The following is a 23,192-nucleotide window of genomic DNA, read 5'->3' on the forward strand; positions in this document are numbered from 1 at the left end:
TTAAATTTTTATGATAAACTCTTATTGACACATAGATATCATACTCTAAAAATAATTCAAGACTCTCCTAATAGTGATAATAAGCAAGAAAAATCTTTATTCAATATTAGAATTCAAAATGTTTCTTTAAATTTACTGAAACTTATATAATTATAGAGACTAGTTCATAGATATTGAATATATGAACACCAAGCTTTATTTTTAGCAATTTATATTTAAAAATTTATTTTCTTGCCTCATTATGCAGGAAAAATGAGTGTAGGCTGAGTCAAACTTTCATAAGGTGGTAGAGTTTTTGTCTCCAGAGGAAGTATCTGGGGGAAATGGATAATTACAATGCCAATTTTTATTATCAAAATAATGTGCAAAATTTATGACCTGATAAATCTGTCCTTGAATGGAGATTCTCATTTTGATAATCCCCCTAAAATGAGTAATAAAACACCTCTGATAGTAATAAACCATTTTTCTTTGACATTTCATGATAAGTGTAACAACAAATAAAGGAGGAACTTCAAAGACTGCTTACTTCAAAAGCTCTATAAAGTCCATTTGAATAAAATCCATGACTTTCATAAAAGTGGTGTTGAAAATGTCATGAATTAAATTAATGGTCTACATCTCCTTGCTTCATATTGCCTGTATTTTAATCATAATTTATTCTTCCGCACATCCTGCATGTTGTTGATTGAAGGAAATATTAAATCCAGCTGAGCTTTAAGCAATTTTAAAAGGAATGACTGAATATAATTATACTTGTTAATAGTCCTGAATCTGCTTTTTTATTTGCTGCTGTCTGTCATATAGCAGATTGGTAAGCTTTGCTTTTTATAACTATCATTAATCTTTCACAAAGATTCAAAAAATATCCATTCTATAACTACATTTTGTTAGCTTTCTTACTATAGCCTTGTTTAAATTTTCTAAGTGTACCAGGAAAGTGAACCACACAGATTTGATCAACTTCTGGGGAAAAAAATGAATCAACTTTTCCTAATAAAACAAAATAAATTTTTGATATTCCAGTTACAAATAAAATCTTTTTTAAGAATAGGTTGAATTTATTCTGAAACCAATCATTTTAGAGCATAAGGTTTTTTCATAGTTATAAAAAGCAATGACAATGTCGACCACAGTGTCCAGCTCATAATTGTTCTTTTACACCACATTTTTTTGTGCATGATGGGACTTTTTTGGCAGTGTAACACTTATAGAAAAATTAAGGTATCATAGATTATCCCGAGTTGAACGGGATCCACAGGGGTCATCGAAGTCAAATTCCTGGCCCTGCACAGGACACCTCAAAAATCCCACCAAGTGCTTGATGGCATTTTCCAAACACTTCTTGAGCTCTGTCAGGTTTGGTGCTGTGACCACTTTCCTGGGAAGCCCATTTCTGTGCCCGATCATCCTCTGGGGGAAGAACCATTTACTAATATCCAGCCCAAACCTCCCACAACACAGCGCTTCAGGCGATTCCCTCAGGTCCCGTCACTGGTCACCAGAGGGAAGAGATCCATGTCTGCCTCTCCACTTCCCCTTGTGAGGATGTTGAAGATCAACAAGGTCTCCCCTCAGTCTCTTCTTCTCCAGGCTGAACAGAGCAAGGGACCTCAGCCACCCTCACATGCTCTCCCTCAAGTTCCTTCACCATCTTTGTAGCCCTCCCTTGGATACTCTCTTGGTGGTGTCCTGAGGAAAAAAGCGATCAAGAGTGCCCTGCCAGGGAGAAGGCCCTTTCCTTGGAATGCTTGATCTGTCATGTGCTGGAGAATGTCACCACACACCATAACTGACAGGGGACCAGTTTTCTCCCTGTCAAGTTCCTCCAGCATTTTTACCGATCATTAAATTTTCTCCACCTTTCTGTAAGAGTAACAACAAGAGCTATGAAGAAGCCTAGAGGTCCTAGAGAGCTCCACTGGGATGGAGGCAGGACATGGAGGTGGAGCAGCTTCCTCAGGCTCTTTGCTGAAGTGAGTGCACCACCAAGACTGACTCACTGTATCGCCAGGATCACTGGTCGCTGCTGCTAATGAAAAGCAGATTTGCTGGTGCTCTCATGAATGGTGCTGCATCACTTTCCGGGTACCACTGGCTGTGTGAGCTACCAGGGAATTTACGAGAGATCTGCATAATATTTAATTATATATCTATCTCCTTTTTTTTTGGTGTTTGTTTTTTGTTTTGTTGAGGGGTTCTGTGTATGTGTAGCATACATTGCTGTGCATATCACTATTTTTTTATAATCTCCTTCCCAGTCTGTCTTTTTTTTCATATATTTTTTTTCTTACATGTCATCACTGGCAATGATGATGTTTTTCTTCATCAAGTCTTAATTTTATCAAAGTGATGAAAGTGGAAACAAAACCTCAATTGCAAAAGAATACTAGCACACGTTGTGTCAAAACTAGTACTGTGTTATTTTTCAGTAGCAGATAAGTTTTCTCTGTAAAACTGACCTTGCAATTTAACCACTAGGGAGCTAGATAACACAACTACACCCTTTGAGATAATAATTATTTCTGTAGTAATGTTGGACAGATATTTATCTGATTCTTTTCTGAGGAGGAATTGATATTTTAATATAGTATTCCCAGGCTATATTTCTGTTAACAATATTAACAAATGTCTGCAAAAGTCATGTTGAGCCACAGAAGTTCCCTTAAGAAACCTCAGCCACATAAATAAGGTAACTGAATCCTTGTTCAGTTCAGCTACAGAGCAATGATATACCAATGCCTGCATGTTTCTTTGAGATCACATTAGCTTCCTCTTGGGATAGCTGGAAAAGGTCAAGATGCATAAAGTAAAAGGGAGAATAACAAGAAAACTGATCCCATATGTCACCAAATAACCTTTCTTATTCTTAAGTGACTCCTTCAAGTTAACATGGTCAGACATGAACCTAAACATGCCCAAGGTTTTCTGGTAAGGCTGACAATGCCTGAGAAGGTTTGTAGCACTACAGGTACCCTTTTTGTCTGTGAATTCACTCAGCACTAAGTACTGCTTTTTCTGCCACTGGAAAAGCCTGTCAGCCTTTGTGTTTAGCCTAAACCGTACTCCAAAAAAATTCTGGAAGAGATGCAGGGGGGAGGAATGTAGTGCAGAATGGTGGTTTGCAGCATAGATACACAAGCAATAAGGATGTTTCAGGTTTCTGGGGCAGTTCTTCAAGAATGTCTCAACCAATATCTCTGACAAAACCTTAGAAACATGATAAGCTAAAGAGACTCCATCGGTTTAGATAATAGCAAATGACATAAAGCTCTACAAACTGTCAATTGAGAGGAGATGCCTTTTTCTTTTTAGGATGATGTCTCATTTATGATTTCTCCTTTCATTACTGTAAAACAGCTTCTCTCCACAAATTTCATTTCTTTATATTTTGCGCAAAGTACAAGGGTGTAAATGTGAAACATACTTTGAAATGAAAAAGGGCTGTAGAGATAATTAACAAGGTATTTTTGTGGGGTTTATTTTGCATTTCTATTTGAGTTATGTAGGTGCAAGAAACATTTATGGGAAAAGTAAGATATTTTGTATAGTCAAGTGTTTCAAGTTAAAGATGTCACCAGTTGTAAGCTTTTTATGCTACTTCATATTATTCTACAACCATAATTTTGTATTCAATGGTCCTTTAAATAATCACTTGAGGAAACACTGAAATCAGCTAATGAACTGTGTGCTTTAAAGTGCCAAACTTGTCTTTTTAATAGGTATCTGTGTCTCTGTGTCATATAAGTCAGATTTTTGTACCATACACTGACTGACATTATAAAGCAGAAGAGAATTATGATATAGTAGTTTTATACTCATATTTCATTGTTTAAAATTAGATGTATTAGATGACTGACATTGTGATTTCATGTGTACGACTTTGGCTCTATATGTTTACTTTTTGTGGGCTCTGAGTGGAGAGAAAATGAGAAGAAATGTGTATTCTATCATTTGCAATTTAGAAGGGGAGATGTGTCAAGAAAACAAAGGGGGGAAGAATCATGTGTGTAAAACCAAGGAATCCAAAAAAAGGAGAAATCTGCTATTGTAGGGATGAGTGTTGAACTCCTAAATGTCACAGACTGACTTGTCATGTTTAAATTAAAAGAGAAAATTTTACTCTTTTCTCATGTAAGTGAAAAGTTTTGAGGAGAAATCTCAGCCTGAATTGGTGTCAATTGAGTGCAACCATTCAGAATCAAGAAGTTCTTGGATTCATTACAAGTAGAATAGCCTAAGCATGAGCCAGATTGATACTGTATGTTGAGCCATGTCTGCAAAATGTGCAACAAGGCTGAAATGTATTGTTGTCAGACAGCAGTAGTTCGGTCCCCACCACAGATCTTAAAATATTATTAAGAAGAGATAAATCATGTTAATGATGTCATCAGTAAAACTTCATGCTTATAAGTAAATGTCTAAGTACAGGAATTAAAACTTAATTAGTTAAGAACTCTTTTGTCACTATTATTTTACTTCTCTGAGAATTAGTACAAAACTATGGCCTTATTAGATGATCAGCCAAAATACCTCCTTTTGCAAAATCCAAAATACATTGTTTGTTTCTTTGTGTGTGCATATTTTTGGTTTTTTTTCTTTTTTAATTAATTCCAAAGTAACAATCTGTGGAAGTAAAAGCCTGGCCCCAGTGACACTGACTATGTGACTGTGTTTTCAGCTATCATTTTTCTGCTTTAACCACAATGTAAGATACTCTGACTCTGTGATATTGCTAAATAAGAAAGGTACCAAACCCCTGATGCCAATGCTGAGCACTCCCAAGGACTAAGCCCCCATTAAAATGTCATCTACACACCTTCCCTTAACTAAAGAATTATAGATTCTATATTTTTATTTTCATATTCATTATCTATAGATATTAAAATATTGTATATATTGTACATATTGTGTGCTACCCAGGGAGAAAGTAGGCCCAAAGAAGAGTGTAAAACACAAAGTAAGGACCGTTTGAGATTCTTTTGTTTTGTAATAGTCACTGTATTTTTTATCATTCACCAGACCTTAAATTTCTTTTTTACTATTTTTACATTTTTCAGTCCTGTGTGTAGTTAAAGCTGAGCACACTTATTCAGTTTTAATTTAGTTCTGCACAACCCAGGCAAACCCAACCCCAGGCAAACCCTGAGCATGGCAGATGTGTGACAGAGCGAGTTCTTTGTTGTCATTTAAGTAGATTTTTACCATGCAGGGTCAGGCATCAATCTCAGGTCCTTGGAATTGTGGTCTGGTGGTATCTTTATCTTCCTACATCAGGGTATTATATTCCTAACCACATGATTGAAATTGTACTTCTAGAAAATACAAAGAAATTTGAAGTCTTTAGTAATCTATACTTACTGAGATCTCATTGCCGGTTAGTGTGTCCAGTATTCCCTCAGATATGGGTTATTTTTCTTTAAAATTGAGTTCATGTTTGGTGCTGCTTACTCCCACTGAGATGTGATCCATAGGTTCTCACGGGTGAAAGGAGGGGACAGGGTCTCAGATCTCAGGAGGGGCTGGCTGGCCATAATAGCAGGACTCAGTAAAGTGACCTGATATACCCAGGTGAGAGGGTTTCGTGCATCACTTTCAACTGACTCTTGATCATGAGAAAATGAAAACACACATTTTCAAATCCACTGGCCTGTGGCATTCCCTTTTTGCTAACAGAACAGCTATAGATTCTGTTATTCCCCTTTTTTGTGTCTTATTTGGTACAAACTTCTCCCCCAAAACCACTGTGCTCTGCTTAACCTGTTTAAAATACAATGGATCAGCTTTATTTTTTTTTTTTTTTTTTTTTACAAATGACATAACTAATCAGCTTCTGAGGGGAAAAAATCGAGACAGCTAACACATATTCATTACCGGGAGTGTTGTGCAGGCTGCATTTTTTCCTCACAAGATTGATTAATTAAATATTTATGAAAGAGAAACACCTGGCATACTTCCATAAACAAATAGGTCTCCTGTGGGTTTGCAACAGCTGAGGAGAGTTTTGAGGGACCACAGGGATCGCAGGGTAAAGACTTCCTCACAGCTTGAGTTCTTACACATTGCTGTTTCTTATAAATATGCACCAACACAGAAATAATTTCTCTTTTGGAGGCAGAAAGTGCAATATCAACAGATGAAATCTAAAAGACAGCCAAACAGAAAGGTAAAGATAAGGCAGAACAGAAGTACTGTATGTGGTGAAAATGGCTCATTTTTATTTAATTAAGTAGGGTCTGAGGAGGCTCAGACAACTGGGCCCCTTTTTCCAGGTATTTATCTAGGGCTGGTAGTTAAATACTTAAAGCCTTAGACTGAAGAGATCTGTTGAAATCTAAGGGCAAGGGTTAAGAAATTATGCAAGATACCTAAAAGTGGGAAATTCATTCTGTTCACTGTTTCAGCTGCTCTTCCAGATGGATCTGCTTTATAGATACTTCCCAGACTCTTCATCTTCAGTGGAATGTTTTCACTGGTATGTCACTGCTTTAAAAATAAAAATAATTGTGCCACTGACTTCAGCTATAATGTAGCTGGTATGATTGCTTTTATCGACCACTGCTTTACTGTGGCCAGTTTCCTAAAAGTGATTGTTTTAGTTCTTGGGAGTGGAAGTAATGTAGCTGTTAGTGTCAAATTCTTGTGCAATATCTTTTACATGTGCCTACATGCCATGTGCTTGCTGTATGTTGTATTATGCTTCATCATTCTCCAGCTATGGTTTTTTGGGGAGGAAACCTTAGAAACTGGCCAGCTGCACTGAAACTTAGAAATTTAAAGTTCAGCCTATATGGCAAATTGTCAAGCCATTTTAACTGTTTTGTGTTCCTGAAGCCAAAGTCTAAAGTTGCTTATTGTGATGAGAATTTCTGATATTGGTCAAATATTAATTTCTTAGTCTCAAATACAGTAAAATAGATAGGTCCACAAAATTCTTAACTGCAGTTTATAAAAAAACATAAATATTTTAACTTGTATTTGTTCTTTGCCACAGCTGGACAAATATTAGAAGAAAACAAAGCCTTTTACATTTTAAAATTCTGAAACAGAAAAGATTGTTTATAAAAGAAAAAGGTGTTTTTGAAAGTTCAGATTGTTAATAATTGAAATAATACAGATGAAGTCTGGGAAATTTGGGTGTATATTTATTTGGTTTGGGGGGATAGTGGTGCTGTTGGTTGCTTTGCTTTGGCAATAGATTTTCTACCTGTCAGTATATTGTGTTTGATTGGAGTATTTCCAAGCTGTGATTTGTTTTAAGGATTAAGATTGAGAGGATCATAAGCCTGTCTGTCTATTTAGGAAAAGAAAAAGTGAAGGTTTTTTGATGAAATTCTGCAAAAACAACTGGTTTGTAGTGATAAAGTCCAGAGATGTGTATAATAATGTGGAGATAAAGCAGGACTGTGTTTAGTATATGAGTAGGTGGCACTTTGTCTTCTAGATAACCTCCATAAGGTGAAATGATTTTATTGTTAATCCTATGATATTTGGTCAAAAAGTTAATGAAACGAATATGAGCTTTATCATGAGCTGCAATATATCAGAGCTGAGGTTTTACATGCTTTTATTTATATTATGCATGTTTTCAGTTTTTAGGGAAGGTTTACTAATACAGAATGCAGAATCACCTTTTACGTGCCACCACTTTTTGCCAGGGTAATCTCTTTTTTAATTAGTTTCATATATATTTCCAGAAATAATAAGGATTATTATGTAGTATGTGTCAATGCAATAGATTTTGAAAGGGTGATTACAAAGACTTATTTAATCTAGGGCAAACTTCTCATGCACCTGCAGTTTTCTTTGTTTTTCCTAAGCATCCATAATAACTGTATAATGCATCCAAGGGTTGATGTGTTCCTTTAACTAATGTGTTAAGCCTGCATTTGGTAAAAATCTAAAATCACTCTTTGAAATTAATGTGCATGCTGGTTGTCTGTGGACAATTCCATCTTTAACCAGCAAAAAAGCATTGCAATTGTATTTGGTGAAGGTCTTAAATGTCCTGACTAGAAAGAATATTAATTCTGAGTGGTAGCAGATAGATCTTGATTTAATGAAATGTCTTTATTTCCTGCTAACAGAAAATGATCACAGGATTGTTTAAAAAGGATGAACCATCAAAATCACCTTGTTAGACATAAATACTTAATAACATTCACTATAATGAGATAAAAAGTGATGGTAGTGAGGTCAAGTGTGAGAAGGAGAGAGTTCAAAGACAGTGTAGACCCTTCAACATACTATAACCTAGTTTTAAAGGGGAGAGAGGAAATGCATTGCTTGATGAGAAGAAAAGCCTTGTGTAAGCTTGATAAATATTAAGGTTTTGTGTGTAATGAGAAATGGAATCTGATTAATGAAATGTCATGGTAAAATAATTTTAATCAATAATGGAATGTGGCATTATTCAGACCATAGTAATATGTCTTCTTTTTATTCTTTCCTAGTAGTACGCTTTCCTTCCTTTTCTTTTTTAGTAAATTTGGTGTTTTGGGGTTTTTTGTTAGCTTGAGATTGGTTATGTTAATGTAGTGTACTTCTGCAGCAAAAATATTGAATGTGTAATGTCACAATTCCATGCATAAGTCTAGGAAAACAGAGGTAGTATGTGAAATAGCAGCATTTTCTAGGAATATTTATGTATTCAAAGTTAATTTACTTTCTTCCCTGCTCCCCAGATGATACTTTTAGATATGAAATTCTGACTGGATTACAGTAGATGTCATGTTTGTAGTGGGTGCTTTTTCAGACTCTTGGGTAATGTAACAATAACCCCAGTGTAAGTAACTGTGGATAAATTATGCACTATTGCATTCTAGTTACCATTTACTTTGTTTCAGAGTTTATTTTAGCATAATAAAAATGAGATCTTTATTTTTTTCATTATTGAGATCTTGTGGTACTTGTTTGCAGTAACAATGGTGACTTTATCATGCCTTGTGATGATAGTGCTTTACCAGCCTTATGGAGTATCTCATTTGAAAATGCTGGAGTTCATTTTGAACACTAAGCAGATAATCTGTCACGTTACCTTTGTGATCTCATGGAGAAAGTATTTGAGAAGATTCCTGTAGCTCAGGGTTTGTTTCTTGCAAGAGCAGCAAGATCTCCTGAGTCCTACTTTTGGTCACAAGAGCAACTTAATATGTGAACTTCGCAGCTCAGATTTTGGAGCATGTATCAGACATAAATCTACATTTTACATCCCTTTTTAACTGTAAGATTTCTAAGTGATGAGCAAAAACATCCAACCAGGAAGAACTATGGAGTGGCTGTACCTCTTGGAAAAAATATTGCTCCTTCATATTGAAAACTTGCCATGCCTTTAGAGCATCTTGGATGTTGATTTTAGAAAAATAGATTGAGGGAAAAAAATCCTTTGAGGGTCTTGAGCTTTTGTCATATAACAATAGTCACATTCATGCTGAAATCACACTGGGAGAAGTAATACAGAAAACTACTAAAGCAGGACAGGGAAAAACTTATCTATCTCTTACTATGTTATTTGCTTTACAATTTATCTTCCTATATTTGCTCAGTCAATTTCTTAAATTTTGAAAAAATAAGATGAAAAATCTTTCAGTGTGGAATTTCATCAAAGCAACTCAGGTGATAAATGGCATCTCACACATGCTTATCTGTTTTTTTGTTAATTTGATTGTTAGCAACTTATTATTTGGCAATGCTTGAATTGATCTTTTTCCTTTATTGGAGCAACAATATGGCCTGAATATACTCGATGTATTAATACCAAGTGCTTATTTTTGTTTGGATCAATTTGACTTAATGTCATTCATATCATTAACATTTTGCAGAAATAATATTGACGAAAGTCATTGATCCCTCTTGCAGAAACCATTGTATCAGTTGTACTGAAGACTTGCAAATGTTTGATCCTGTGTTAGCCACAAAAAATGTTTGATCTTGTCCATAGGCTCCACACAGCCAAATAATCATTGATTGAGACATGGAGGGACAAAATCCAGAGACAGGAATGAATTTGGAAACACTGGGCTTCAGTGAGCAGGTCCACTGATCCACTCATGCACAGGCACCTCATTTCTACACCAATTTTGCTGTAGAGGGCACGAAAAGAGTGTTAAGCAGGCTGTTTTGGTGACTACATTTTTTATCTTTGTACAAATATTTCTCTCTCCCTGGGATTTTGGAAATAGCAGCACAGGAGACACAGTTTCCCTCCCTGTCCTCTGCCATTCTCAGCCCAAATTAACTGTTTCAGTGAGAGGAAGGGACAGATATCTTCTTTTCTGGAGCTGTCCAGCCTGAGGAGTCTGGAGAAAGGGAGCATCCATTCTTCCCTTGGCTGCCTCCCTGTGTGTCACCTAGGCTGGCACTGGGACAGTCCCATTTGCAAATATACTTTTTCTTATGATTTCTGAATAGAAAAATAAATTGTGTAAACACAAAAACCCAAAGTAAAATCCCACTTTCAGAGGCATGAAATGCTGTGTAATGCCTCAGGAGGATACAATAATATTGTTTGGTGGCTAACATGGGAATTGAACTGTCCGTGCTGTAGCAAACTGAAATGTTATCCATGCCTTCAGGGAATGCCCACTAAAATTTTGCCTTGTATTTTCTGACTTTGGAAAAAGTCTTTAGGATATTTTAGGATATTTATAGCTGCATGTCATTAATAGTCCTGTTAAGATAATGTAGTGGGGTTTATTGGTGGTTTTTTTAAGGTTACAGATTAAAAATCATGTAGCTGGAAGATTCCTATCACAAAGCAGGTAGAGCAAAAAAAAATAAAATATTCCTCATGCTATTTTGCAATAAGAATATTTAAAAATAAATGAGCTCTGCTGAGGGTCTCAATACTCCTGAAACTCAGTTTTTGATGATCCTTAAGTCAAACAGCACCCATGTTGTCATGATAAAACAATGCTTATAGCTCTATGCTGGTAATAATTTTCTGCTTTCTTGTAAGAAGGCAGGAGAGAAAGAAATTAAATTAGCTTTTGCTATTAGGAGGCAAGTAATATTTTTTTAATATTCTTTTATTTCTATTACATGAAAGGTCATCTGTGATGTTCTAGAAAGATAAAAGTCAAACTTTAAAATATAATTGTCAAACTTAAAAATAATTTTCATAAATATGCTTGGTTTTACTGTTGTGGATGTGGCAGTTCTAGGCAGCACTGTAAATACAGGAATAATTACAGACAAGGACTTTTTAAAGTTAGTCTATATGGAAGCTATAAAGTATTTGAGAATAATGGTAGTAAAGTATATACAGGTTCTAAATAACTTGTGTAAGCATTGAGGAGTGGGGCTTTTTCCTCTTTTCTTTTTTAAATTTGAAGTCAAATTTCTTAGAGAAGTGCCTGCATAAACGAAAGAAAGTACATGTAGTAAAAAGAAGGGGAAAATGAAGGGAAAGATATATTAAGCATGAGTCTGTGTATTTCAAAATTTGAGTGTCAGGTTTGGTTCAATTAGAATTTTCTACCAATGACTTATCCAAAGCAACACCCTTCTTGGAACTCAATATTGTGTTTAGGTTTGTATCATGTTCACAATACATATGCAGCTGCTAAAATTTCCAGAACTGTTAATTCAGGAAGTTGCTTGCTTTGTTCAAGGTGTGTCAGCCCTTCATCTTTTCTGTTGTAATTAAACATTTGTAGCATTACAAAAAAAAATCATTTAAATGGAAAAATGCATGGCAATTGAGCTCTTTTTTCTTTAAGATAAGTTGGGGTGGCATTGGGACTTCTAAAGGAAGTTTTCAGCACATCTAGCAATAAATATCAAAACTACATTGAGTAATGTTTCCAGAATGCTAATGTATGTTTAACTGAATTTCAAGGGGTATGAAATGACACTTACTGTACAAAGGACATTGTGGTTACTATATAAAGAATCTGAAAAATCTCTACAGATTCATTATGTGACTTGCCATCTGCTATCAAAAGACTGCTGACTTCTTAGGAGATCTTACAGAGTGCAATAATTGCTAACCAAGACTATTAGAAATAATTTTGAGATAAGAACTATAATCATTAATCCCTGTAGGAGCTATATTACTTTTAAGAAACTGGTCTGCATATTGGAAATTTTGGTTGAGTTTATCAGAAACACATTTCAGGTTTTGAAGTTGAAAATTAACCTGACCATTCATGACTTTTTAGTAAACTGTGAGCAAAGCTGTTATCTAAATTTCAAGCATATATCTAAGTGTGGGGGAATCTACTGTGTGTGGACTCTTGCTGCTAAAAGTGGATGCTAAAGGGAAAATTAGAGCTGAACTCTGTGACCATAAGCTTTTTTGACTTTAAGAATAGTTAGAGTATCCCCAGTACTTAACATCCATTCAAGAAGCCAATTTGAATTAGTCCTGGGATGAGATTCTTATTTTTCCTGTTAATGCCATTTACATCTTGCAAATACCTCTTTGTAGTTGCTTCAGCATTTAAGGAACAGCATGGAGACAGAAAAGCTTGAAACAATTTTCTTTTAAGGGGCAGATGTTGAGATAGAGAAATGGCTTGAGAAATGAGAATGGGCCTAATGTTCTGAGGATTAAGTGAAGATGGCTGTTATATTTGGACAAAGAGAATATTTTTAATGAATAGCAACTTGTATGTTAAAGTTGGGGTTTTTTTCTGGCTTAGTTCTTCCAAACATAAAAGTGTTGTATAAGGTGGGATGATAACAGCAGCTGTTTATACTCCTGCAGGAAAACCTGCAGCTGGTTTCACAGGATGTGCCAGAGCAGCCCCTCACCTGGCCACTTAATCAATGTTCTTGGTGACAATATAATAATAAGAGAGCCCATTTCAGTTTCTTTCATTTTCCAGTACATTCATGTTGAAATTAAAATATTGAAGATGGGCCAACAAGTGTAAGTGTCTACGGTACTAAAAGCAGTGCTAAAGCATGATGGATATCTAGTAACACATTATTGCTCTCTATTATCTGCTCTTGCCTAGATGAGTGATTTGTTCTTGGCTTCCAAATAAATAATGCAGAGCATCCAAAGAGGCCATCTCACAGTTCCTGAATCCAACTTGAAACTGTGATGAACACAGATATTACTAGTTGTTGTTGTTCTTTTTTAAGTAACAAAAAATAGGGCAGTTGTAGAATTTGGTGCCTCTTTCTGATGAAACTGGAGCAGTTTGGGAAATATAGATTAGTTCCATCATGCTCCTCACCATGGGTACTAAAGTATGGTATTTTTCAGATTTAATATTATTACATCTTTCAAATGCAAAAATACCTTCTTCTCTCACAACTTGCTATTTTAAAATATGAACATTAAAAACCTTGCTTTGAACAGAACATAGTTTTTTCTTATGTGACTACAAGAATTCAGTTATTTGCTCTGTTCTGTGCTACATTTTTCCTCTTGTATTCCTGAACATTGTAAGATATTTTCTGATTTATACGCTCAGTTAACATTGGTGATTTGAGAGAAACAAGGTTTACATTTTGTTATTATTTTGTTCTCCAGCTGACAAACTGATGATGTATGCTAATGTCTGACTTCGAGACAGCTTTTTGATTAAGAAGTGGAATTAGCAGATAAATTAGACTGCTAATTCAAAGACTAGCCAGACTCCTCAGATAAAATCAAGTTGTTCAGTTTCTTTGTCTCGCCTGTCCTTTGATATTTGTTTACAGATGGGCAAGTAAATTATTATGCCATAGTTTAAAGAAAAAATACAGCTCCCCCCAGAATGCAGGTGTACCCACATGCACTTCCCTCCCCTCTCTTCAGACCCCAAAATTATTCCAGAGTGTTTTGGCTGACTATGTTTCTGCTCAGAATATGTTTTACTTTTTGAAGAGGGTTTAAAGGCACAGGAGGGAAACTTATATTAAAGGGTAGCAAACGACTCAATAATTTATAGAGAAGATTTCTGATGTTAAGCAATTTTAAACATTTTTTCTTTATTTTTGGTGTGTCTCTTTTAGAAAATCCAAATATTTAGTGTCAAAATTTAGTCTCTTAATGATGCTTCAAATTACTCTTCAGAGGCTGGAAAGGAGATCCATCTTAGCTAGCACTAGGAATTTATAAATTTAATGTAAATAGCAGCTACCAGGATTGAGAAGTGTCTATTGGTTGTTAAAAAAAAATGTCATCTTAATTAACAAAAAAATTTATATCTAGCACAAAGAATATCTACAATTAATTCCAACCCAGAGAGCTCTTCTGGGTTTTGGTTTTAAAACACTCTCTCCAGAACTGAACAGGGAGAACTCTGCAGGATGTAGCATAAGCAAAAGAATTCTATCTTTTCTTTTTCCTTTTAATGTCAGATTTAGTTCTATTTCTTTTACACATATAATACAGATATTGTCATAGTCAACTAGGAGTCTGATAAATCTGGGTGATATGATAGCTTCTTTGCTGTTTTTCTGAAAAAAATCCCAAACTACTGGAAATTTAGAGAGGTTGTGATGGAGAAGAGGAGAACATGGTCTAGGAGCAGCCTGTATTTCCACATAACTCTCTAAAAATCCTGTTGGATGCCAGTCATGATTAATAGGAGGGGTAAGGGGATGTAATGTTATACAAGTCTGAGAATCTTGCAACCATCTTTAGAAAATGTTGCTTTTTACCAAAATTTTGGAAAGTTAATGCCCTTAAAACCTTTCAGTCATTTTCCATACGTGATCCTTTTGTGTGTCACTTTGAAAAATGAATTCAAAGCTGGATCCACTAATCTTGTGTGAGCTTGCACACATGTGGAGCTCTTGAAATGAAACATCACTTTCTGAATGGGACTGCCACATTTTGAAATAATTTGGAGCTTGGAAGAAAGTCAAAAACTGGCAATAATTTTACAGGAACTAAATAAAGGATGTAGAAATCATAATATAAAAACTCATCAGCAATTTCTGTTTGGGTATTTCTTGAATTAAAATGCATGGAAGACAGTAAGGATAAAGATGCTTTTTTAAGCTTTCCCAGCTGTAAAGTGATACTGGTGTGTGGCCACCACCTCCCTTTTGTCTTACCTGTGTTATTTATTGTATTACCTAGGAATGAGTGTCTGGTTCATTGTCAATATGGATTTTAGACCTCACTTCTGTTTTCAGGAAAAATTGAAAGCTGATTATCTTTCTTTAATCTCAGAAAGCCTTCTTAATGGTGTAATGAGATATAAATCCTACCTTTTCAGAGGGCATATGTACACAAAATCAGTCCCTGAGGAGGGTTTGCTTCTGATTTTGTTGTTTTGTTTTTTTTTTGTAAGATTGCAAGGAAGTACAGAGTAAATTATCTTTGCTACCTAATATTTTCTCACTGTTTCTCTCATTTGATGGAACTTTCAAATACAGAATAATTAATTTCACAAATATTTTACAAATTCTTGTGGGTCAAATTCACATTTTCTAAAAAAAAACCAGAAAAGTAGTTTGGGACCATAGCATAACATCAGTTCTCTCTCTGTGATCTTCAAGAAATTTGGTAGATTTAATTTGCATGTTTGCAATCTGTTTCTTGACAAACTTTATGGAAGTGTTTCTTATGTGAAAAATAGACTAAAATAAAACTATCCAGCTTAGTACAGCTCCCAAGACTCAGTATGAGTTCTGCTTTAAATGGATGGAATGCTGGATTCCCATGGATTCCTTTGTCATGGGGAAGACTGAGACCCCACTAAAGGAAGAGTTGTGGGTGGCTGTGCCCCCAACACACCACACTGCTTAGGTAGAGTCCTTATCCCAAAATGATGTCCATAACAGGGGTAATTTTCCTGTATTCAGAGGAAATGGATTGTGCAATCTGTCTGTTGGCTGATTTCCTTACTTACAATATGACTTTCAACATAGTAATGAGAGCTCTTGGTTTTGTTATAGCAGAACTTATAAATTGAGTATTTTACACTGTAACACAAACTAGGAGAGAATCTGTTCTTCATAAAACTCAGCAAAATATAAATGGCATTACTGAACTCTTTTGTAGAATCTTAGATTTATTATTCATGTCAGAGTGAGCAATTTGATAATGCTGACAACTTCCTGCAATGCAGAGGCTATATAATTTCACAGAGGATTCTTTTTCTTCAGCCAATAACTTCCTGTGTAGTCCAAGTGTATCCACAAGAAGATAACTACTCTGGGGATTTCAGTTGCTGTCATGCCTCTAGGAAATTGTTTATTGTGATTTTAACTGTTTTAGAAACTGAGTTTATCTAATTTTCCAGATTGAAGCCATTGGATCTCTGCCAGCTTTGTATTTCATATTGAAAATCTTTGCACTGTTAGAAAGGCTGTTTCCTCATTATCCACAAGTGATAATGGAGATAGAATGAGTCGAGATTTAGGGATTAAAACTGATGTTTCGGGATTCTCCTCATGTGCTGCTTGGGAGGTTAAGAAGGACTGCTCAATAAGGAGGAGTAGTTTGTGAGACCTACATATCATTGGGATACATTTGAGTCCTTTTCCAGGTAATGGGTGATAAGCATTTTTTTACTGGGATGCTTATAAAAATTTTCAAAGGTTTGCTGAAGGAATGAGCCTTGTAAATGGTTGCATATGGAAAGGACAGGTAGGTGGTGTAAAACACTCTGTGAGTGTGCATTAATGACTCAAAATTCATACCCAGTTTCTAATACATAGACAGTGCTGAAATTGAGGCCTTCAGTTTTAGCTTTCATATTTTCCAGAGTCTGTACTGCATTAGTATATAACTCTGAACTTCATATAAAATGTTAGCAAGTTCTCCTCACAGTTTAGTTAGACAAAACAATCCTTTTCCAGCCTGAGAACCAAGAACACTGCTGCAGCTTCAGGCCCAAAAAGTGTAAATTGAGTAGAGCAGACTGGGAGGATGGGACTTCATAACCTGAATCTATAATTGGACAATTAACCCTAATATGTAAACGGACCAAAACTTATAAAAGTGTGAAAACTCACGACCAGTCATCCATCTTGGGCAGAGCCATGGCCAGGCTCTTGTACTGCCCAAGGTGTGTCCTTTGAAGGCCTTTTAATAAATACCTACTCTATTCCTTTAACTCTGTCCAGCATCTCTTCTCAGTATCCTCCTTAGGCATAAAAATAACCTACCTGAAAAGTAGAACAAAATTTGTATGGTTCTCTATTGTAACCATTTCATGCTGCATCCACCAGAGAACAGCCATGGTACAAGAACTGAGATAGAATGAGGTTTCTATCTTCTCTGAAGGGAAACCAGAAATTTTCCCCAAATTAGGTCGCATTCATAGTGAAACAGAGAACTTGTGCTGCAGCCATTATTCTAACAACATCCATCTGTAAAGTTGTTTCTCTGTTATAACCATGTCTTGGCGCAGAAGTTTGTGAAAATCACACACTCAAAATAAGTAATAAGGTTATCAAAAGATGGGAGGAGAGGCTGCTTGGAAGGAAACACTTAGAGGAGCTAATCCAATGCTAATGCATCTGTTATAATGCTGTTAATTTTAGGACAACACTTAGAGGAAAGCGAAGAAAATAATTTCAGCAAATGGTATAAGATTTTTATTTTTCAGGGTTTTATAACAATTTTGCTGGAACTTTATTGTATTTTCTTAGGAAAGGGCTTCCTTTAAATTAACACTCTGGGCCTTTACCGCCTGTATAAACATCCCCAAATAAGAAAAAAGTAGAATGACTGTAACATGCAAGCAATAATTTCAGCAGGGGACAAAAATGAATGCATCCATGTGTTGTTTTGGAAATTGCCCTGCTCTATTCCTGCGTTCTTGGCAATGTCTGTGATGGCCAATCAACAATTTGTCAGCTGTGGCCAAAGTGGATCTTGCAAGGATGGCTGCAGGCAGCCACTCCTCCACTTCTCTCACGAGTTGGTTTTCAGCACTGAGCTGTTCATATTTCCTCCAGGTTTGGCTTTCTTCCCAGGCTGGAGCAGTGAGCTCTTTAAAGGAAAGCCCTGCTGCAGCATTCACAGGAGCACATATCCTCAGCAGCCTGAATAGAGCGATAAGCATATGTTTTTGGATGATTTTATGGGTTACATGGAGGCAAGTGCTTTTCCTCATTTTTATGGGTGAAGAACCAGTGTATACCTACCTTAGCAGGTAATAGGTTTAGACGTTTGCCTCGGCCAGGCTTTCATAGAAGGCTGGATCCTTCCATGTAGGTCTGCCCCAATACATGGAAGTTTAGTCCTGGTCCCAGGAGAACACAAATAATTTATATCACAGCCAGGAACAGATTCAGGGTCTCTTAATTTCTATTCTGTATTATTAATGTCTTGCAGATATCTGTCATGTCAAACTTTCCAGGAAGCCCAGGAGTTGAGTTTGGTTTTTAATAGCAGCTATTACTCTGATTTCTTAGAATTAGCTTTAATCATTTTAGAAGAGCTGTACAGCAATCTGAAATGTCATCCTAATGCAATATTTTGATATAGCTCTCTCATGGCATATATGTTAACTCTTAGTTGCAGGCACAAACAAGTACAGCCCTAAAAAAAAAAAAAAAAAAAACCAAAAAAAACCAACCAAACAAAAAAAAAAAACCCAGAAAAACCAAACTAAGTGGGAAGGGTGAGAAAACAATAAAGAATGTTTCTGCTCTTTCTCACAGTACTAATTTCAGCTTTGTTTCTTGGATGTTTTCAGTTAATTTTTTTCTGTTCCAATTTCTAGGAATAAACAATGAGAAGTATCAGTGCACTGTTTAATACTGGTAGTTGGTTTCTGAGAACAAAGTAAAGTATTTCTCTTAGTCTTCAAATTTCTTCAAATCATGACTTAATAATGGAGAATTATTAATATAACATAAAAGATCTGAAGGCTGAAAACACATTAATCTTTTTTACTGTTTCCTCTACCTTGACTCCAAATGCTTGTATTTGCTTTTGAGCTTATTTCTAATTTGGAATACCAATTAAAAAAAAAAAAAACAACATTATTTGAATGAACTCCCTATGCAAGGTGGCAACCACATTTACAAATGGTATATACTATATATGCATAACAAAATAGTGAGACAAAGAGATAAAATAAAAAAATAAGGTACATTCACTCTTCCACAGAGCAATACTTGTAACTTAGTAACCATCTTGAATTTGTACTGAAGTGCATTTGGCCCCTAAATTCATTTTGAATTAAAACTCACTTATCTACGAGCTTGATATGTACTTTTATATAATTTCTATCATATTGCAAGAACTTGTATCAGAGTGACAAATGTGTGAGTACACACAAGTAAGTGAGAGCAAAATGCACTGCAAAATTAATTTCCTTTATGTGGGAGGTATGCTGTTGGGCCAATAAAACCAGTTTTTGAGACATCTAACTCATTTCTCTAGTGAAGATTGGGAAGACACCTTTTATCTGCTATGAAAACTGATTAATTTCTACTTTTGGCTCTCTTTACACCACAGGCTTCTGCTGAAAATTAGTTCTCACTTGTAATGCTTTCAGCCCCAACTGTGTTTGCCCTTGAAATCAGCTTACTGTATGCAAGTATTTTGGATTGAAATACATACATTTCTTCTTACAATTTAATGAAAGATTTCAGCTCTCTTGGTTTATTGATAAACCATCATGCAGGCTTCACAGCTCTGCTCATTGATAAGAACACCTACTGATAAATTTTATTAACCTCCCACTTTGAATTGTTATTGAATAATTAAAATAGTTAGATTGCAAAAGGTTATAAAACGTGTATTTTAAACTGTTCCCTTAGTTCCTGCTGCTTTCACTGCTGCTTTTGGTGATTATTGATGTGTAGAGAATTGTCCACGTTTGCTTGGAGGAACCCTTTCTTGAGGTCTGAACATTCAGCCTTCTGCAAGTAGTTTTATCTTAGCTGTTAGTTTGTTTATAGTCTTTTGGGGCTATAATTAATCCAGGATTGTGGAGCTCAGAAAATCCTATAAATTGTTCTCTACTCAATCATTATTGCTTTGTATGAATTGTTTCTCAGTTTAGACCAAATATTTTCTCTCCCCTGCGTGGGCATAAAGACAATAGCAATGTCATACCATTCATAGGTCATTCATAGAAATGAAACTGAACTAGATAAGACATTCTAATTAATGGTCTTGGCTTTCCTGGAATGTTTCACAGTTTGTGTGTTTCTCAGACTTGAATTAGTGGTTAGACTCTATTGCCAAGAATATTTGCTTTTTCATTCCCTATTGTGGTGGAGAACAAGAACTGAATGCACTCGGGCAGATTTTGGTCTGAAGGGGCTGGGATTCTCTGTTTTTGGACAGGTGTTGAATCTGGGATTCAGTCTGTTCAGACCTTTCATTGTCAGTTAGAGAAATAGGAGAATTTACTTTTACCTCCTTAAATTGTAGGTGGGTAAGAATTCAATGTTGAAATATTAAACTGTCATTATGATTTGGAAGAACTGTTCTCTGACAGGAAAAACATGCATCATACCAAAAAGAGAGAGAGACAGTTGTTTACTACCTGATCTTTTCTTACTAGATATATAAAAACACTTACCTGTTACACATGTCTATTATTTGTCATCATTTTTGTTAAATTATAATCTCAATTGCATTATTAATGAGAAATATTTGGCCTAATCACAACATACTGCTGTTAAAATGGATTCTCTAAAAATGGATTCTTTAAAATACCTCTGATCAGATATTTCTTTACAAGGTGAAGGAAGTACACTTGAAATGAATTACTGCTAAAATATCCCAAAATGTGAGATATTAAGCTAGTGGGCAACACATGAAGTTACCTCATGTTATTTAGAAAACAATGACATGAATATTAGCTGGTGCATAATAACATACAGAGAACTTGGCAGTGTGGTGCGTTCTCAAACTTTTCTTTGAAATAATCTTTTTCCATATTTGAACAGGAGTGTTTTTAAGACTTGGATATAAAAATCTGTAATTTTTAAAAATCTGATTTTTTTAATGGAGTCTGAAGGCCCCATATTCAGATAAATGGAAAGCTGGGTAGAACATCTTGAGAGTACTTTGGTTAAAACATCCTTGATATCTTTTCTGTCTCCTTTAGTTTATTTTTCATTTGAAACTAGCTAATATATTTTAAACCAATCTCACTTCCAGTCTGTTTTCAAAAACAAACCAGTCTTCCAAAAACAGCACGACAAAAGCCATCTATGCAAAAAGAGTCCATCTCATCTACATATCTATGGATGCATACACAAGAGGGCTGGATATGTAAAGGGGAAAATCATATTTTATTAGTTCAGCTGAAAATAAAATATTTCTCTTAGGCACTGCTTTAGTTTGCTAACTTCTCCTTTTTTTTTTTAGTTTAAAACCCATGAAATCAGGGACTAAGAGGGAATATAATAAGACACTTTACTGGAGTAGCAAAACCAGACACTACTGTAATGTTTTATGATAACCCAGAAGTTCCTACTGTTAACTCAGGACCATACATAAAAAAAATGCACAGATAATGACTCTAATTCCTTTACTTTACAGGGTGGAAATACTAGTAGCAAAGAAAAGGCAGGCTGGACTGATTGTCAGAAAAGCATTCTTTCCAAATGACCTGGTGACCCATCAATTTAATTTTATTTTGTTTAAATTATATGTATTGAGATTCCAGCCATGAAATTGATTGCATAATGGCACTCCCCCTGAGCCCAGAGGAATCCTACCAAAGCAGGGATGCTGGAATATGCCCAGGCTTTTGTGGGTTTGGAACCATAAATACTAGTAGAGCTTGCAGCAGTCCCTGCTGCCAGGAAATTTCTGCATCTTGTTCCTACATCTCAGGTTATTTATTGTTATTTTATTTCTGGGGATTGCAGCTTAGGACGTGTGTATTTCAGTCAGAGAGGATCCTGAAGGCACAATGGGCCAGTTTGAGTGAGTCTTTATTGATTTAGTGCTTACTGGGGAGGCAATATAGTGTCTGCTGTCATCAGGTGGTGAGATAGGAAGGCTGTGTGCTTCTAAGTAATGGGGTGGAACAAACTCAAGCTGTTTCTAAGTCTCCTTTCATCTTCTCATGTGTTGTAATGCAGTACCCAAGTACAGAGAGGATAAGTACATGGATTAGATCGACTGGGTCCACAGTCATTAGAGAAGTGCATATTCCCTTGGCCATTAGCAGATGGAAGAACAATGGATAATCGGTGTAAGGTATTTAGTGTTGTTCATCCTAAAAATCCTCTTAGCCAGACCTTAATTTGATCACCTTTGAGGATCAAACACGTTCTCTTCATGTGAATGCTGCACTTCCCCATTTGTTAAGAAAGCAGAAAGATTGAAGGTAGGAGGTACAGCTGGAGCTGGAAGAGAAAACAGCATTTCATATATGAAATTACTGATCTATCTATTTTCACTGGAAAAGAGTGCCAGAAGAGGAATTTTATTTCCTTACATTAGGTTTTGCTGTTACTCTACCTTTTCTTCTCTGCATACTTATATTTCATGTGTTTTGGTTATGAGAACCTATCAAATCTAAGTTACGTTTGTGTCACTCTCAGGTGAATCAGAGAAATCTATCTGAATAGATAGAAATAGGTACTTTTCCCCCATTCATTGCATTATTTCTTTTCCCACCTTATCTTTAAGAAAGCAAACATTTCTCACAGGCCAGGAATGGAGATTAGGAGCAGTTTCAGGCATTTCTTCACAGAACAAGGCTAAAGAGTCTGATTAACAGCAATGCTGATGTCCAGTAAATACAAATATGCTGTTCACTTTTTGAGACTTGCAGATAAAGCTTGACACTTTCCAGCTGTCCAGGAAGATTCTCAGACAAGAGGGCAAGCAGCTTCTCCTCAGTGAGTCTGCTGAAACTAGGTGGCTCCAGTGACTAGTAAGATTTATCTAGGCCATTAGTTTAAATCTGATTCATGTTGCCCTCTGAAAGCCCTTTTTGGCTGTGTTAGACTAAATGAAGTAGTAGTTTATGTAGTTCCTACTGGAAAAAATGCTTATATCACCAAAAAGAAAAAACAAACCAAACATTTAATGTTGTTTGCTGAGGAAAATTCAATGAGCCTTTAAACTCAGACCTCAATTTCCCCTGTCATTCCCTCCCTTGTCAGCCTCCTCGTTGCTGTTTGAGTAATTGTTTTGGTATTCTCTCTGTCTTCCAGTGTAGTCCATAGTGAGTCTTAGTGTTGAAATGCTTTGTAATACAGTGCTTTACTTTTCAGTAAAGCTGAGTAAGAATGTCAGATATAACCTAAAGGAAAATAAAAATAAAATGGATAAGCTTTAAGATTATCAGAAATCATAGTCATTTTAA

The 23,192-nt window shown here is 35.7% G+C and overlaps 1 protein-coding gene and 1 long non-coding RNA gene across 22 annotated transcripts in view; both read left to right on the forward strand.

Moving 5' to 3' along the window:
- The window catches only part of LOC140685241 (uncharacterized), a 262,181-nt gene extending 258,163 nt beyond the window's left edge, over nucleotides 1-4,018 (forward strand). The window contains exon 3 of the long non-coding RNA XR_012058547.1: nucleotides 1-4,018. This exon is cut by the window's left edge and continues 25,775 nt beyond it. This is a non-coding gene — a long non-coding RNA (uncharacterized lncRNA).
- Nucleotides 1-23,192, forward strand: part of ROBO2 (roundabout guidance receptor 2) — a 1,029,224-nt gene that overhangs the window by 420,295 nt on the left and 585,737 nt on the right. The gene's annotated exons all lie outside the window — the stretch shown is intronic.

Source organism: Taeniopygia guttata, chromosome 1, assembly GCF_048771995.1.
Source record: "Taeniopygia guttata chromosome 1, bTaeGut7.mat, whole genome shotgun sequence".
Lineage (NCBI taxonomy): Eukaryota > Metazoa > Chordata > Aves > Passeriformes > Estrildidae > Taeniopygia > Taeniopygia guttata.